The 18,426-nt window shown below is 37.7% G+C and overlaps 1 long non-coding RNA gene across 2 annotated transcripts in view; it reads right to left on the reverse strand.

The window, feature by feature from the left end:
• Positions 1-8,330, reverse strand: part of LOC118005302 — a 91,917-nt gene extending 83,587 nt beyond the window's left edge. For both annotated transcript variants that reach the window (XR_004677799.1, XR_004677801.1), the window contains exon 1: positions 8,040-8,330. This is a non-coding gene — a long non-coding RNA (uncharacterized LOC118005302). The remainder of the gene's footprint in view (positions 1-8,039) is intronic.
• Between the last annotated feature and the right edge of the window lie 10,096 nt (positions 8,331-18,426).

Consider the following 18,426-nt stretch of genomic DNA (forward strand, 5'->3'; position numbering starts at 1 on the left):
TTTTAAGATTTTTATTTATTTATTGAGAGAGATAGTGATAGAGAGAGCATGAAAGGGGGAGAGGCAGAGGGAGAAGCAGGCTCCTCGCTGAGCAGGGAGCCCGATGCGGGACTCGAACCCGGGACTCCAGGATCATGACCTGAGCCGAAGGCAGTCGCTTAACCAACTGAGCCACCCAGGCGCCCTTCTCTTCTTTCTTTTAAAGATTTTATTTATTTATTGACATAGACACAGTGAGAGAGGCGACCCAAGCAGGGGGAGTGGGAGAGGGAGAAGCAGGCTTCCTGCTGAGCAGGGAGCCTGATGCGGGGCTCGATCCCAGGGCCCTGGGATCATGACCTGAGCCGAAGGCAGACGCTTAACGACTGAGCCATCCAGGCGCCCCGACTTTAAACTTTTAACTACGAGTAATATTAAGCATTTTATAAGGGTCATTTCTTCTGTGAATTGTCTTTTTATATTTTTTTTGCCTATTTTTATTTATTTATTTTTTTAAGATTTTATTTATTTATTTGGGAGAGCGAGAATGAGAGAGAGCACATGAGAGCGGGGAGGGTCAGAGGGAGAAGCAGAACCCCCGCTGAGCAGGGAGCCCGATGCGGGACTCGATCCCGGGACTCCAGGATCGTGACCTGAGCCGAAGGCAGTCGCTTAACCAACTGAGCCACCCAGGCGCCGGTAATGGGGATTCTTGTTGAATTTTTTTTAACCCAATATTTTTTTTTTAGCAGAATATAAGAAAATTAAAAAACAGAGTAGTATTTGAAGCACAAGTGCTTCTAAGCAAGTTACGGGCTGATTGGAGTGGGTATTGGGGATTGTCTAAAGAACAGATTTAAAGAAAGTTAAGGCATGAATCCAGATAGAGGGAGAGGATTTGGGGAGGACATATGGAAACGAATATGAAGATAAGAAAAACACTTGACATTTTTTTAATAGAGTGAATTTAGTCATGTAACATGTCACTCTTGAGAAGCACTTTTTAAAACAAGCGTTCTGCTTTTTTCTAACCCCTTGTTGAATTAATAGAGAAACTATTAGCTGTAGTACGCTTGCCTAAAATAAGGAACTTAAGTTGAGAAACATGTGTAAGCTCAGTCTATAATAACCACATACAAAGTTTCATTTTTAGTCATTTTAACTTACAGAACTGCAAAGAGAGGCCGAATCCTCCATATTGTCACTTTTGGGGGTAACTTTAAATGTATTATGAAGAAAATTACCATCTACTAGAATTCATATTACTCACAAGCATCTAAAGATGTTCTGACATGGAAGTTTAAGCAGAAAAAAATATCCCACCCTCCCCAAAAAAATTCAGGACCCAACAGTAAATTATAAAAATAAAATATGTCCATTCTTGGAAAACTTTTTATTTAAATTAGATGTATGAAACAGAAACCAAAAAAAGCCATTTTTAAAATATACAAAAAATGTGCATTCCATCAGCATCTATCAAACATATTTATTACAGTGCTTTCGAGTGTTGATGTAAGGCAAGTATGCAGCCCTTACCTCTGCTTAAAGGAAACAAAATGCTAGATTAATGGGGAAGAGGAATTCTATCTCTGTACTGTCCACGACAGGCTGGCGTTTCACATCCTGACATATTGCTTCTGAACATGGCACGTGAAATTGGATGATAGTAAAAGGATTGTTGAAATTTAATGATTACAACACATGCTTTAAAACTCAAGGCTTCTATTACCAGGTTTATGACTCAGATGTCATTCCTAATAGGGTTATTTTTTTGTTGCTGTTCAGTTTTTAAACTCCTACTAGTTAATCTATGAAGATGAATCAGCCTGCTTCAGAACCTTCATCCATTTTGAGACTTTCTTTCAAACTACCCAAATTATTAATCAAGGCAATGTATGTTAGTGATTATTCACTCATGATTTCAACGTGCATTAATTGTCTATAATGTGATAAGAACTGTGCCAAGTGCTGATGACACAAAGAATAATAAGATAATGTAACCCAAAAATAATTTTCAGTGCTCTGTCTTCTACTTTGATAATTATTTGGAAGAATATTAAACATTTGGTTGGCCTCACCTTGTAAAGTAACAGCAAATATTTTGCTTCTCACACTAAGCAGCTAATAGATTCTATTTCTGAGGTTTGAATAAAGCAAAACAGCACCACAGATAATGTAAACAATATTCCTGGATATCTTTTCATAGCTCTGGAGGGAAGATTGGTTTTGCTGCAAGCTAGTGAGGAGAGAGATGAAGAATAGATACCCTTCTGCAAAGAAGTTCTCTAAACGGTAATAATTGCATTGAGTTCACTTTTTTTGCATTTAATATATGTTAATTTAGATGTAAAAATTTTGCAAAATGTTTCTAAATTCCCCCTTGGTTTCTGGTAAAAAAAAAATGAGGCACAGAAGGTATAAGGTCTGTTTGACCTTAGAAGAAATATTTGTGGTTAGATAAGGAGAAAATTTGTTGAAAGGAATTTTATTACATGGGATGAGTAAACACTCACAAATTTTAAGGAGCACCAGCATCAATGATAGGACCATCAATCTTTAGACAAAGTGAAGCAATTTGGTTTCGTCCACAGTTTGAGTACTGTTTCCCACACCTTAAAGAGGCGCGTAGGATTTTTGAGCAGGAATGTTAACACAGCTTCCCTGACTTGGAAAAAAAAAATGTGGAAGAGAAACAAGACCCACTGGAACAAAGCAACATTTACCAATATTAATCTAAATGAAACTCAGCCCTCTTCTCCTTTTCTATTGTTTTAAGAGCATAGTCATATTTATTTCACATTGACAAATCATGTTAGCAGTTGAAGAAGCTTGGCCCACACCTGGTGTTTGCGTTGGTGTTATAAATTGGTATAGAGGAGACAGAACTCTGCTCTGTAAACCAAAAAGTGGTCGATGTCAAATATGCCAGTGTGATACCGGAATCCCCCTCAGGGGTCTTAAGCATTTCCACGCTGCTTAAATTCTCTGTTCCTTTAAGGACTTGGTTTTAGGGGTTTCTGTTTGTTTTGATTGTTCTGGTTAGGTTTGGCTTTTGTTTTTGTTTTGCTTTTATTTTTTAATCTTTAAAGTGAGTCACAGCTTCCTAACAAAAGAGAAGATTAAATTGTTAATGTTTAAAAATTGTTATGCACTCTGCTCACCTCCCTGGAAATCTTAAGGGTTCTGTGAACAGGGAATGGATTAAGGGGAAGGTCGTAAAGGCATAAAGACATGGTTTGCGAATCAATTTTCCGAGATTATTGCAAAAATGAACTCTCCCCACACAGGCTAACCTGAAACATTACAAGGTTGTTGAAGAGCCCTGAACAAAGCAATGATGTCAAACATCATTGTAAACAAAAGCTGGATCTGTGGGGGTTTGGGAGTTGGGTTATTGTCAAGAAAGCTGAGTGCTAGCTTTGGTTCAGCTACTATCTATAATGCAGATTCTCAAAATGCGGCAAGTAATCCTGAATGACCCATTCAAACATAGACTGCTGCGCACCTTTTGCAGAGTTTCTGATTCAGTAGGTCCAGGGTGGGGCCCAAGAATTAGTAACAAGTCTTCAAGTGACCTCCCCCCCACAACCCCTGTTTCAAATAAGAAAGAGGGGTTTGAATGAAATCAGGGCCACAGAAGGAAAGTAAATGTAGGAAGTGGCCACAAGGCAGAAGACATGAACAGACATTTTTCCAAAGAAGACATCCAAATGGCCAACAGACACATGAAAAAGTGCTCAACATCGCTCGGCATCAGGGAAATCCAAATCAAAACCTCAATGAGATATCACCTCACACCAGTCAGAATGGCTAAAATTAACAAGTCAGGAAATGACAGATGTTGGCAGGGATGCGGAGAAAGGGGAGCCCTCCTACACTGTTGGTGGGAATGCAAGCTGGTGCAGCCACTCTGGAAAACAGTATGGAGGTTCCTCAAAAAGTTGAAAATAGAGCTACCATATGATCCAGCAATTGTACTACTGAGTATTTACCCCAAAGATACAAATGTAGGGATCCGAAGGGGCACCTGCACCCCAATGTTTATAGCAGCAATGTCCACAATAGCCAAACTATGGAAAGAGCCAAGATGTCCATCGACAGATGAATGGATAAAGAAGGTGTGGTATATATAAACAATGGAATATTATGCAGCCATCAAAAGGAATGAAATCTTGCCATTTTCAATGACGTGGATGGAACTGGAGGTATTATGCTGAGTGAAATAAGTCAATCAGAGAAAGACATGTATCATATGACCTCACTGATATGAGGAATTCTTAATCTCAGGAAACAAAGTGAGGGTTGCTGGAGTGGTGGGGGGTGGGAGGGATGGGGTGGCTGGGTGATAGACATTGGGGAGGGTATGTGCTATGGTGAGCGCTGTGAATGGTGTAAGACTGTTGAATCACAGACCTGTACCTCTGAAACAAATCATACATTATATGTTTAAAAAAAAAAAAGAGGAAGAAGATAGCAGGAGGGAAAGAATGAAGGAGGGGATATTGGAGGGGGAGATGAACCATGAAAGACTATGGACTCTGAAAAACAAACTGAGGTTTCTAGAGGGGAGTGGGGTGGGAGGATGGGTTAGCCTGGTGATGGGTATCAAAGAGGGCACGTATTGAATGGAGCACTGGGTGTTATACACAAACAATGAATCATGGAACACTACATCAAAAACTAATGATGTCATGTATGGTGATTAACATAATAAAAAAAAAGAAAGAAAGAAAGTAATGGAGCCTGCAATAGAGAGAAAAAACACCCTGCCTGAAACATTCAGGTTGGAAAGAAAATAATGAGTGTTGTTCTGGCTAAACTAAAAGGATATGGGCCTGATTCATCCTGTTCGCTTCTTGAACTCAAAAGTCTTATAGGGTCCTTCTATATACTATTGAGATTCTAAGTATTCTAAATACAAACCTGATTATGACTTCATTAAATTTGGTCTCTGTATTTTGATAGCAGACAACTGAAGTTCATGGAGAAAATGAGAAAATGTTAAGAGGAAAACCACAGGGAAACATCTCAACAAGAGGGATTTTTTAAAAATAATTACATGGACTTAGGAATCTAGGGATAGGCTGCCACCTGCTAATGGAAGCTCAGGAACAACTAATCAAAGTCTGGGGCAATGAGTAGCACGTTGTAATGTGTGACCAATGGCTGGTCCACAAGGAAAAGGGAACCGACATTTATTGGGAGCCTACTGTGTGCTATGATCTCTTCTAGGTACCCTTTGAATGTTTTTCTCATTTATCCTACAACCACTGCAAGATGGTATTATTAAAACATTTTAGCGATGAAGAATCTGAGACTCAGAAAGGTTAGGAAACATGCCAGATGTCACATATTTAGTAAATGTGGGATCTGGGAACTACAATCTGCTTTCCTCTGATGGCCATTTTGTTTTTTTTTTCTGTCACTGCCTTTCCCTCAGCTGGAGAATTGAGAACTCTGAGAGGTCTGTCTCTTTATCAAACCACTCCTCTGTCCTACTTTTCTATCTGAAAATAAATGACCAAATTCCCCTTTTTTCCTACAGTCAAATAACACAGCCACTACCATCCTCGAAGACAGACTATCCTAAAAGAAAGACTCTATGTTTAGTTATGTCATGGAAATTACTCCGGAGAAAGTGGGGTAAAATGCAAAGAGCAGAAGTTTTGAGGGCCAACTAACCTCAATGTACATCCTGGTTTCATTACTTGCTGTCACTCTGTTTTTCTGGGTGGCATACCCAGAGTGAGGTAAATCATATCTAATTTATATGAGAATAATCAGACCAATGTGACACAGCTGAGAACCAAGTGACAGAAGCACAATTCCTACCATCTTGCAGAGTTTACAGAAATACTGGTTTCTTCTGCTTTTCTCTGAGTAATATTATAAGCCCAAACACTCAGAAACTGTTTTTACTACTCCTTAGCAGCTCTCTTTTGTTTTTCTCAGCAGTCCCTTATCTTAACTCTTTTACTTTTGTTTCCTGTTCTGCTGGTCTCTTCCGTTCTGCAGTGCTTCTAATCTTTCAGTGAGCAAAAATGTCTTTTGTCTCATTACCTCCTTAGAAAATACACACTAGCCAAGATCGTAACATTCTCTGGGGAAAAGATGCTCTCTGAATGCAAAGTTGAAGCAGCCTGAAATTGCACACGCATACTCATATTCCACAATTTAGTTTTTATGTGTATATTTCTACGAAATCAGTTTTAATCTTTCCTGATTATAAAAGCAAATATGCTAATTGTAGAAAATACTAAAAATACAGACATTTATTTTAAAAAGGAAAAATCCTCCAAAATCCTGCAATCCAGGAAAAAGCCTACATTGTTAATATTCTCAAATATTTTCTTACAGGTTTGTATTTACCCTGTGTGTGTCTGTGTGTGTGTGTTTATAATTGAGTTCCTGTGGCTTATTTCACTTGAAATCACAGCATATTCTTTCCCCCTGGTCATTAGGATTTAATAACATAGTTTTAATGGTTGCATAATGTTTATCAGATGGCAAGCTCCGCCTTCTATATCTGTTTGTTTATAATCCCCCCATGAGAGGAGCCACAATATATCTATTTAAGTTACCATTGCTTGAAAAATAGGGCTAACAAGAAAAGACATGGTAGAATGCATGTCCAATCTCATAATTGTTTACTTAATAATTTGGAAAAAGTGTAGCGTGTACAGCTATGGATTTGGCAGCAGAAGAATTAATGAAAGTATCAAAAATTCAGTACCACAGTGATTCAGGAATGGTTTTATAAATTCGTGTTATATTTTGTCATTATGAAAATGTTCATTGACATACCATTTTTGTTATTCTTTGGAAGGTAATCAACTTCTATAAATGCCTGTTGTGGCAACTGAGAATAAAGATGACTTTTGTATCTTTATATTTCTATGATATAAAAAGTATTTTTCAAGAAGGGAAATACCAGTTCCTAATCTTATACAAAATAATACAAATAATGGATGGATAGGGGTTTATATATTCACTGAAAGAAGAAAATTTCAGATTTCAAATTGTGGATTCTTTTATTATTTCATATTCCAATTGCTCCATGTACTCTTTATTCACATCTACTATGTGAATCCAGGCAATTTTTCATTCAGTGACTCTCAGTTTTCTAATCTGCAAAGGCAGTTGAACTAGATGATTTCTTAGGCCCATAATAGCTCTAATATGAATTTCTGTGTTCTGAAAGGTTAATTAATATGATTTCTAATATCAAAGCATAATAAAATTCTATCAGGTGCCTTGTTTTGGAGAATGGAAAAGAATATGCTTAAAAAGATTTATCAGGTTTTTTTCAGACATATTGTTATATATTAGTTATATTAAAACTTTAGAAATTAAAAAAATACATAAAGTATCATGGTTAACTATAGCCATTGATTACATAGAACTATATTGTGGGTGTTTCCATAATTCATTATAGTGATCATTATTAAATATTTATTGAGTTCTAACAAAAAGCTCTAGGAAGAATATAAATCCAACTGGCCAGTGACCAAAGTCTAATTAAATAGCTCTAATCTAATACACAAACAATCAGGTATAGGCACAAAACATGCATTTAAAACAAACAAACAAACAAACTTTAGTTTAAAAAAGAATCCTATTATCAGAGCACTATTAGCCTTAATAAGACAGCCATTTCAGTAAAGGACAGCCAATGGAAATATTCCTTTATCTGGTAAGATAAAGGGTTACATAGGAAAGCATGCATTATCACAAAATTTTAATTGTTTGGAGTATTTGATAGTATAGAATTTTTTGTGTTGGCTCATAAATAGATTCCATACAAAGTTATTTTTGAGGAGTACTTTAAGAGTTGCAATCTTATCATACAAAGACAAACTATAAAGTGCATACTTGTTCGCAGTGCCTCTCTGGCTTCTTTTGGACTCCCACCCAAATCAATCAAAAATAAATAAATAAAAATCAATCAATTTTCATTTTCTTTGGTGATATCTAAACAATGCCAATATATTTGACCCAAACATAGCAGAGTCAGAACTTTTGTTGGAATTCTGTAGAGGAATGCCTCCTGTGTTGCTTACCTTTGTCACGTGAACGCAGCGGGGACCCGGAGGCGTGGTCAGAGTAGTGACAGAGATTACCAAGGAATCGGAGAATCCCTTCAAGCATGACTGACCAGAATGGCTTCTACTCTTCACTCCTGTTTTAAAGATTGCTCAGATTTTTCAAGAAATGTGTAGAAACGTGTGAGGCGCAGCGTGCTTCTCTTATTTTGCTGATAAAGACTCTCGAGCATTAGCCAAACAGCCTTCTTGGAACAGTGATCATTTTTAATGGCAAGCAACCGTGTCCTCCAACAAAAACCACCCTTTCACATTTTTTTCCTAAGCAGTTTGCTGATTTCCATTTAGTGTTTACTTTTTTTTTTTTTTTTGTAAGAGCCTTAAATGCCTTGCATTTTGGCAAAGTGAGCTAATTTTATCTTTTGGCTTCTAAATTATTTTAAAATAAACAAAAATGTTGACTGCTTGAACTTTCATTTTCACAACAATTGATATTCCTGACCTTCTTTTCATAGGAACTAATGTTTCTGAAGGTATAAAGAGGCCACTTATTTCGGTAAATAAAAAAGCATGGTCATTTACTATTTCCAATTACCAAAATTTGTGGCAAAGAATCAAAACATGCATATATCCAACCTGTGAAATAGCTGTAGTTAAAATATAAGCTGTTTAACATTAACTTTAATGTTAAGCAACCTCACAAATGCCTTCTCCACAAGCCAGGGCCTTGCAGAAAGCCATAAAAGGGAAGGAATATAATTTTGTTTGCTGGCACTTACTGAAAAGCTAAAATAGAATAGTAACAGAAATCATATTTGCCAGCTCTAACCGAAGGAGTTGTGAAACATCATCTCAGAAGATTGTAAGTTATTGTAAAAATGTTGTAGTTACTGTGTTATTAACTATGTTTTATAGGAGTTGAAACTTTTGTTTAGCTGAAGATTATTTAGAGCAAAAAACAACAATTAAGTAGCATAGAAAGATCTAAATATGTTTTTCAAAATGTATTCCACACAGTGATATGGAGCATTTTAAAATTTAGCTTTAAGTTGAAATATGGTAATTCATTTTTTACTCCCTGATGAGAATTAGATTTTTTGCAGTGATAGTTTTCAAGTATGATATTATAGTTTTCAAGTAATATCTTTGTAATAATTCACTTATTTTTTTCTGGTTGATGGACCAGAAGGGCAGTAAAACTATATGTTGTTGATTTCATAAATTCTGAATTTTTTAAAGCAAATTTTAGCATTTAGCAAGTTAGCTAAAGCACACATATAGTAAGAACTGGCTTGATTCATACAGTGGATTCTTCTTTTTTAAAGTGGCTCATTGACTGTGGCTTTAATGATGCAACCCTTTCAAATACATGTACGTGTTCGTACATATTGCACATATTTTGCAAAATTCATAAGCTTTGAATTACAGATTTGTATATGGAATTGCAAGGCACATAGGAAAAGTTTGAATAAAATGCCACTTTGCTAGAACTCTAAAAAAATTAGTGCCAGCTATGTGTTTTATTTCCTAATATTGCAATAATGCACACTTCAGTTCACCTTAAAAAATGACAGTTTTGACCTACTAAATTATGTCATTACATTTCTGTGGGTTTTCAAGTGTAAATGTGAAAGATTTATGGAATTATTTTTCATTCCTTTTCTAATTATAATTTTTCAATCTATGTAAAGCCAAGGGAACATAACAAGAATGTAAATCAATTTATATCTCCGTGGGTTTTGTTTTAATAAAAAGAAAACGAAAAATTTCTGACTTTTTTTCCGAGATTGCTTGCTTATACAATCTGAAAAACAAATTTGTCTTAAAATTTAAATTCAAATATAAAACCTTTTGCCAAGATATGCATTTAGCACTTTTTTTTTCTTTCAGAGAACTTTGTTCCCTGTAAGAACAATTTCTACTATTGAGGCTCCATGTCCCAAAATAGTTTTAAAGTGGGAAAAGTAGTTTTAAAGAATTTCTGTCTTAACTGGATTTACTAATGCCTCTCTTCTCCTCTCCACTGCCCTCACTCATATGCACTTCAACCAGGCCTCTGGTCAACAAACCCACAAGACTATTTCCTCCCTAGGTCAAGTGCCTTGCAGATGCCTTATGGGTTGCTCATGGATAAGGCAATAGAAATGTTATGCAAATGAGTTTCTGGGATACATGTTAATAAAAGGTACAGATGCAATGCTATGAACCAGCCGGCTTCTTTGTCCTCAAATGCTGAGTTATTACATGTTTGCGGAATAGGTTTAGGCAACAGGTGGATTTACACACAGCTCCATGTTCTGCAGGGAAATACAGTTGCTTCAGAATCAGAACAGCAAAACTTGGCTCTTCTGAACCTAGAAGAGAAAATCCTGACCCTGCCTACTTCCTTATTTTAGTGGTTTGGCTAACCAAAGCAAACACCCTTTAACTATTTGGGGAAGTAGGTTCTTTTATGGGTTTGAGGACTTCTCTAGATTTTTTTTTTACAGGTTTTTCAGTCTAGGCTGTGATGTTTCCTAGTGTCTTCAAACACCTGAAAAAGCAAGATGTCTGTTTTCAGTTCTGTATTAGCTTCTCCTCACACTAAGAATTGTCAATCTCAGTTGCTCATGAACTTTTTTATTCCTTTGGCTTTTCACCAATGATATTCCTTAATTTATTGCTTTGAATTTCTGTATTAAAGACCATCCATGTCCTGTATATTTCCCTCCTTACTCTTCACTGCATCTATCAATGTATCAGATGCCTCTGATCCTTAAAAGATGAGAATACAAGATATAAGTAGAAATTGAGGAGTTGTTTTAAATCTCAAACAAGAAAATTATTGGTGTTACACCTAGCTGGTATGAATCTATATACTCAAGTATTCAAGAAATTCCCTATTCTTTTACAATCATAATTAAAAAAAAAACTAATTCTGACTCCTAAAACCTCTTCCCATGGGAATGACACACTACTGCCTACTTTGCCTCCCCTCACCCTCCCCTGGCCCTGGAGCAGGATTAGGGGACAGAATCCAAATGAGATGCAAAGGCAGGAACACATAGTACTTTTCAAGAATTTGTTCCTCCTCTACGTAGGACCAGTTAATTGTTGATCCTGCTTTGTTTTCTGCCTTCTCTTCTATATTTTAACAGAGGCCATAAAACCTAATTTCTATGTGAATTCTCCCAAATTGTAAATGTATACTTAAATTAGGCGGTTTAAGTGAAATACAACTTTGAGCCAATTTAGCCCAATGGCCATCATTTTACAACTTTTATCCTGGACTTAATAAATGTCCTAATGGCACTTGCCATTAGGATATGTCTGCATTCTGTTCTGCCTGAAGGCAAAGGGTCAGTCTAGCTACCTTGTTTCTTAACTTTTCAAGGCCAGGAGGCTTCATGGAGATGTTCACTTAGTTGGCCCCCATTCTAACATGTGGTGATTATGATTTATTACCTACCACTTTGTGCTTCTGGATTTTTCTGATACTAAAGGGTATGCACATAAGCACAACAATAACAAATCAGTTATAGCAAATAATAGGCATTGCATGAGTTCTTACATTAAAAAGTCTAAGTGAAGGAGCGTTATACCGTGCTTTATAGTAATGGCATTAGTTTTATTATCAAAGTCATAAAAATGGAGCACTGCCTTAAGCTATTTCTAAATGCTCCCATAGCTCAGCAGTTAGGCACAAATTTCGGTGGCTTCTAGGCTCAGACTGATCTACACCATGTACCAACATTTCAAAGGAGCGAACTCAGTGGTTTATTTAGGGCAGTAGGAATCTTATTTTCTCTGAGTTAGTGCCAGCAATGAGCAAGTCCTCTCGTTCTACAGGTGATATGAAATAAGGATTTAACCTATCCCATGTGTTTAAGGACTAAACTCCCAAATTAAAGTTGAGGCAGGGAATTCAGGAGAGGGAGATGCTCGCAGAGTTTGCAAATACAGCTAAGATACGCTGTAGTGTGAATAGTAAATTGTTTTCTTCGATGCAAATGTAAAATAAGATAACAAAGCACCAGTACGGTGCTTCTGAGATAGTAGGTGCTCAACAAAGGCTTACTAAAAGGAAAGAAAAGCCTTCTCATACCAAGTGGAGCTGGACAAAGTGTTTGGCATATTGGTTTATTCTTTGCAGTTTTCATAGCACCACTACGGTGGGGAATATATTAGTAAAGGAGTGACACCAGAGGCTGGGACACCAATGTATGATGGCTTCAGAAATCTAGGCAAGAGCTAATAGGTGAGGCTTGAATCTGGACATGGAAGATGGAAGGAATGGAAAGCAAGTTGCAAGAGATGATGCAGAGTAGAATGGGTAGGATTTGGTAGCAAAGAGAGAGAGATCGAGGCGGGCCAGACTAGACAGGGATGTATACTTTTTTTTTTTTATTATGTTATGTTAATCACCATACATTACATCATTAGTTTTTGATGTAGTGTTCCATGATTCATTGTTTGTGTATAACACCCAGTGCTCCATTCAATACGTGCCCTCTTTAATACCCATCACCAGGCTAACCCATCTCCCCATCTCCCTCCCCTCTAGAACCCTCAGTTTGTTTCTCAGAGTCCATAGTCTCTCATGGTTCATCTCCCCCTCCAATTTCCCCCCCCTTCATTTTTACCTTCCTACTATCTTCTTCTTTTTTTTTTCTTAACATATATTGCATTATTTGTTTCAGAGGTACAGATCTGACATTCAACAGTCTTGCACAATTCACAGCGCTTACCAGAGCACATACCCTCCCCACTGTCTATCACCCAGCCACCCCATCCCTCCCACCCCCCACCACTCCAGCAACCCTCACTTTGTTTCCTGAGATTAAGAATTCCTCATATCAGCGAGATCATATGATACATGTCTTTCTCTGATTGACTTATTTCGCTCAGCATAATACCCTCCAGTTCCATCCACGTTGTTGCAAATGGCAAGATGTATACGTTTTAAAGACTGAATAGTTAGGAGGAGAAAGGATCCCTTAATTAAAATTTTGGTAAACGAAGGGTTAGTTTCAGAGGATCTCTATATAATCTGTTCTCTTTCGAACAAATCACATCATGAAGTTTTGTATCTGAAAAGTCTCTTTTTGGCTGTTACCAATGGGGCAGATTTTAACCTCTTCTATTTGGACTAAAAAGTCCTTTAATGTAAGATCTCTTACCGCCTTTCTAGTCTCTGTACAGCACCCTGAAGCCTTGACGTTCTACAGCTACTGAAATATGCAGGTGCCTCAGGCACGTTACGTCTGTCTGCAGTGCCCACCTGCCTCTGCTCTGCCCAGCAAACTCGAACCAGTCCCCGCACAGAGAGAAGATGCCTCACTGCTGAGGCTGCGCCCAGCTCTCCCAGCTGATCACTCCCTTTGTTCTCGGTTACAATAGCTCTTGCTCATTACTTCAGTAATATGTTCCATCTCTAGTCTGTGGGCTTCTTAAAGAAAGGGACCATATAACATTTATCTTTGTGTTGCATGTACTGTGTGTAATAGCAGTTTAATAATTGTTAGTAAGATGATTTGAACATTTGAAAAGGAGAGTGTTGGGCACCTGGGTGGCTCAGTCGTTAAGCGTCTGCCTTTGGCTCAGGTCATGATCCCAGGGTCCTGGGATCGAGTCCCACATCGGGCTCCCTGCTCGGCAGGAGGCCTGCTTCTCGCTCTCCCACTCCCCCTGCTTGTGTTCCCTCTCTCGCTGTCTCTCTCTCTGTCAAATAAATAAATAAAATCTTTAAAAAAAAAAAAAGGAGAGTGTTCTGTGATGTTAGATTAAAAGGTAGGAGTAGTTTAGGGAGAGACACTGGATGTGGGGATTTGTGTGGTTCTCTGGGGGAAAACTGCTCCAGGGCACCAGGGAGGCCAAGTCTAGACTCTCGGTTGCTGGAGAGAGAGACTGCCAGGGCAGGAAGAGAAAGCAGAAGGAGCAGACTACCTTTTAAAGAAGTCTGGCTGGGAAGTAAGAGAAAGAAGATGGCTTCTTAAGTTGAATACAATAATGAGGAAAGTTTATTTAGGTCAGTGACAATTTGGGCCTGCCTTTGCAGGGGAGGGGGGTAGAGAGGGATTGAATGAAAAAAGCAAGTGAGAGAAAATTAAAGGAGCTGGGAGACAGTGTGCTTGGGAGATGGGAAGAATTAGACTCAAAAATGTAGGTGATAAGGTTTAGCAAGGAAAATGGAGAAATCTCTCTTCCTCTATAACAAGAGCAGAAAGAAAAGGTCAATTGGGATGAGACCAGATGACATTACAGGAGACAAGTGGAGAGTTCATATTCAGAAGCCTAAATCTCTCCATGAAAGGGGTATAAAGATCTGCTGACAGGGAGACAGTCAGAAGTAAGTTTTAGATAGATAGCAAGCAAGGGCAAGTCAATAGAAAATAAACCAGTAAAATCACAAGAATATTACTGAAAAATGCTGAAAACCCAGCTGAGGTCAGGGAACAGAAATTTATGTCCCTGTAAGACACATCTCTGATATCCTTGAGCAATATGCAGCTATGGGATAGGAGTGGATAAAGAGATTGTGGAATGTATCCAGGACTGGGGAATAGTGCTAAGGACAGGAAAGCATAGATGGTTGACCATGGGATCTTAAACTTAGTAATGAGGCTAAGGAAACAGGGGGTTTCTCATACCTAAAGGCAGCACAAAGGGGTTAGAACCCAAGAGTCATCATGTGGACAAAGCAACAGATTCCATAGATGTATGGTAGCTCCTGACATGAGGAGGAGGACATTGTGGACTGAGAGGCAGGTTTCAGAATTTGCTATCTTGAAGGAACACTTTTGGGCAATGACCAGGGTGTCTCTGCTGGAGTTGAACAATTGGGCCAAGGAGTTGGAAGGACACTGATGGACGATGGCAGTGGTAGGGAGTGGACTGAATGATAGAGTTCAATCCAAGTGTTGAAGTTGTAGAAACTGAGTCCCCTGGAGGTCAGTAAATGGACTCTGTAAGGAAAGTAGTAACAACAAAAAGGCTTCAAAGGAGAAGGGCTTGGTGAGCAATGGTTGCAGAACTAGGGAGCCTGAGTGAGACTGGGAGCAGGAATAATATCTCATCCTCCTGGTTCTGCTTTGGGAGAGTAGGACAAGTAGAGATGTCCTTTTGAGAAGGGAAATAGTATCATGAAGGGAAACCGGTAAAGGCATAAGGGAAGAGGGAATATCGTAGGCAAGGTTTATAACCTGAATGAATTTGCTCACAATAGACAAATGTTAAATATGTACCAAGGGAATATAACTAACACTAAAAGAAATAATTTCCCATTCAGAGGTTACCATTTTAAGACATAAGGTGTTTAGAAAACACAGTATTTGTAACTAAATATACTGCTGCTATTCATGGAATACTTTAAAATAATTTCACATCTCAGAAAGTATCCTATAACCAATAGGTCCTAGTCTAGGATTAATTTGATTATTGACTTATGTGGTAATTTAGGTCATAATTTGGGGATGCTTAAAATTTTCTAGATGTCCTCTAACATACAATATAAAATGTTAACAGATAATAAAATAATTCACAGTAGTTCAGTAAAATTGAACAGTTTACTAAATTTTACTGAGTATAAAATATATACCGGGTACTGTGCTGTGGACTGAAGATGCTGAAGAGGGGTCATCAGAGAATAATCTCTCTCTCTCTTTTTTTTTTTTTTAGGAATGCTGAGGTTTCAAACTATTTTTAATTTTGTGTAAGTATGCAAATAATATTTGAATGTAATCAGAAAATTTTGTGACATTTAGAAATAGATTATTTTGAACTTTAACCTTATTTTTTTAAAAAGATGTATTTATTTATTTGAGAGAGCGAGAATGAGAGAGAGAACATGAGGGGGGAGGGTCAGAGGGAAAAGCAGGCTCCCCGCCGAGCAGGGAACCCGATGCGGGACTCAATCCCGGGACTCCAGGATCATGACCTGAGCTGAAGGCAGTCGCCCAACCGACTGAGCCACCCAGGCGCCCTAACCTTATTTTTAATAGGTATTTTTGACAAACATAAAACATTAGAACATAAACAACATTAAAAGATTATAGCACTATTTTAGAACATTAAAATATAGTAAAACTAGGTTGTCTATGAATTCTTACACATAAAAGTCTTAAATCCAAAGCACTTCATTTTGAATATATGTATTTATGCTCTGAGAAGATCTGGAATATATAGGTTTGTGTCTGTCATATTTGTAATTACTACTGTTTTATAAATTAAACAAATATTCAGAAATTAGTTCCTTTGGAAAGAAAGCAGAGCATACTTCTTTTTTTTAAATATTTATTTATTTATTTTAGAAAGAGAAAGAGAGCATGAGCAGGAGGGGCAGAGGGAGAGGGAGAGAGAATTTCAAGCAACTCCACGCTTTGCACAGAGCCCCAGTGCAGGGCTCCACCTAATGACCTGGAGGTCATGACCTGAGCCAAAACCAAGAGTTGGGCACTTAACTGACTACACCACCCAGGCACCGCAGAGCATGCTTCTAATGTCTTAAATGAAGCTTCTGTAAATTTTTGTGGTTTTCACATAATCTGAAGATTTAATGTATTTTCAGCTTCCAGGATCTTATAAGTTAAAAAAAAAAAAATCACTGAACCACCAAAGAAAAAAACAGTTTTGAAATATAGTCCTTTATTGTGCTGAATATGGAAAGCAATCTTTCCCTTACACAGTTGTCCTATTGGGTGAAAGCAGGAAAATTATTTCATGATTAAACAGTGACCAAGCAGCTCATTCACCCCTTTCTGCCTTTCTGGAAAGTCACAGGTATGTGGCTGACAAATCACAAAGAGCCACAGAGAGGTATAGGAGCAGAGGTGAGGGTCTGTGAAGACTGCTAAGGAAGCTCTTTCATTATTATGCTGGATGCTGGTTCTGCTAACTGGGTCACTGGAAATTGAATCTACCATGTTTACAAATTCTGTTGTATAAAGCCATATTTCTCCACATAGAGAAAGAAAATTGCTAAACAAAAATGCTAATTTTTCATTTTCTATGATTATTTTACCACCAAAGTTCCTCTAGTTCCAGGTATTCATTATTAAATTGGCATAACGACTCTATTCAAATCAGTTTTGCCTAAAACACTCAGTTTTAACTCTCGCCTATACTTTCCCCACCCAGGTCGTTTGAAAACAACTTGAAGTAGCATCCAGATTTATCATCCTTCAATAAAGTTCCTTTTTTTTTTTAAGGTGCTAATTGAATTCAAAGAAAATGAAAATTCTCTACCATTTTTACTAATTGAGTGTCTTTGAACAAGTGGCTAAACCTCTGGGGGGAAGAAAAAGATTGGGATGCTCATTTTAAGCATTAAATGAAACCATGTTTGTACAGTAGATTCTCAACAAATGTTAGATTCCAGTGAACTGATTTACTGTTTGGCCAAAAGGAAATTGAGGCCACAAAAGTACACGGAATTGAAGGAAAGAAGAAAAAAAGAAAAAGAAAATTCAGATAGCTGTATGGTACCAATCAAGTTCCTTTAGATGTCTTTTACTCAGAGAATTAGATAGGCTCTTCCCAGAATATTTAAAATATATATGTGTTAATTTAACAAGTGCCAGGAATATATATTTATTTAATAAATTACTACTATACTGGAAGAATTTGGATAGCTTATGGATACATTATAAGATTTGAGTTTCATGTTCTGTTGTTTTGGAAATTTTAAAAGCAAGTAACTTTCCTTGTCAAAAATCATACTTAATGTTGTATTTTTGCATGAAGCAAATTTGTTCCTGACAGCAGATGAGGAGAAGAGGGTAATAAACGTGCTTGAGGAAATACCTTATATTTCTATGCTTCCTAAAAGATTTCTCAAAGGGGAACTATGAAAGAGAACAATTTTTCCCCGGGTTTTGAGAGAATAGGGGGGAATAAGCTTGGCTAGGAAAAGAAGCGTGGGACTTCTGATGGCCCAAAAACATGGAAGGGAGGGAGGGAGAAAAGGAGACAGGCTGTATCTCCCTCTGTCTGGATTTTCAGCCACAACTCCCACCGTGTATTTGCTTACCACCCATCTCTTGTCCCAAAGCTTAGGACTCCTGCTGACATGACCATGTATTGCTAGATGCATGTGGGTTCTCATTTACACCTCTGGCTTTAAACTTGACTAGAACCTGTCCTATTCCATTCTCTTTTCCCCGAAGATACTACGTGCTCACTTCTCCCCAATGACTCCTGTGCTCCAGGTTACCTATCACCTATTTAAGCTTCCCCATCTCAACTCTGTCTGGAGAATTCGAATCACAAATCCTCCCCTCTATACTGTCTCCACTACTGGAAACCCCTCATTCTTTCTACAAAACTGGATGCTCATCAGAAGGATATCTTTAGGAAAGATTGTTGATGGCTATGGAAAGTTCAGAGACACCCCTCAGCCTCAAGGTAGGAGCTTGCGCTCTCTCTCTCT

The sequence above is a fragment of the Mirounga leonina genome, unplaced genomic scaffold (assembly GCF_011800145.1).
Source record: "Mirounga leonina isolate KUSES-001 unplaced genomic scaffold, KU_Mleo_1.0 Mir_115, whole genome shotgun sequence".
Lineage (NCBI taxonomy): Eukaryota > Metazoa > Chordata > Mammalia > Carnivora > Phocidae > Mirounga > Mirounga leonina.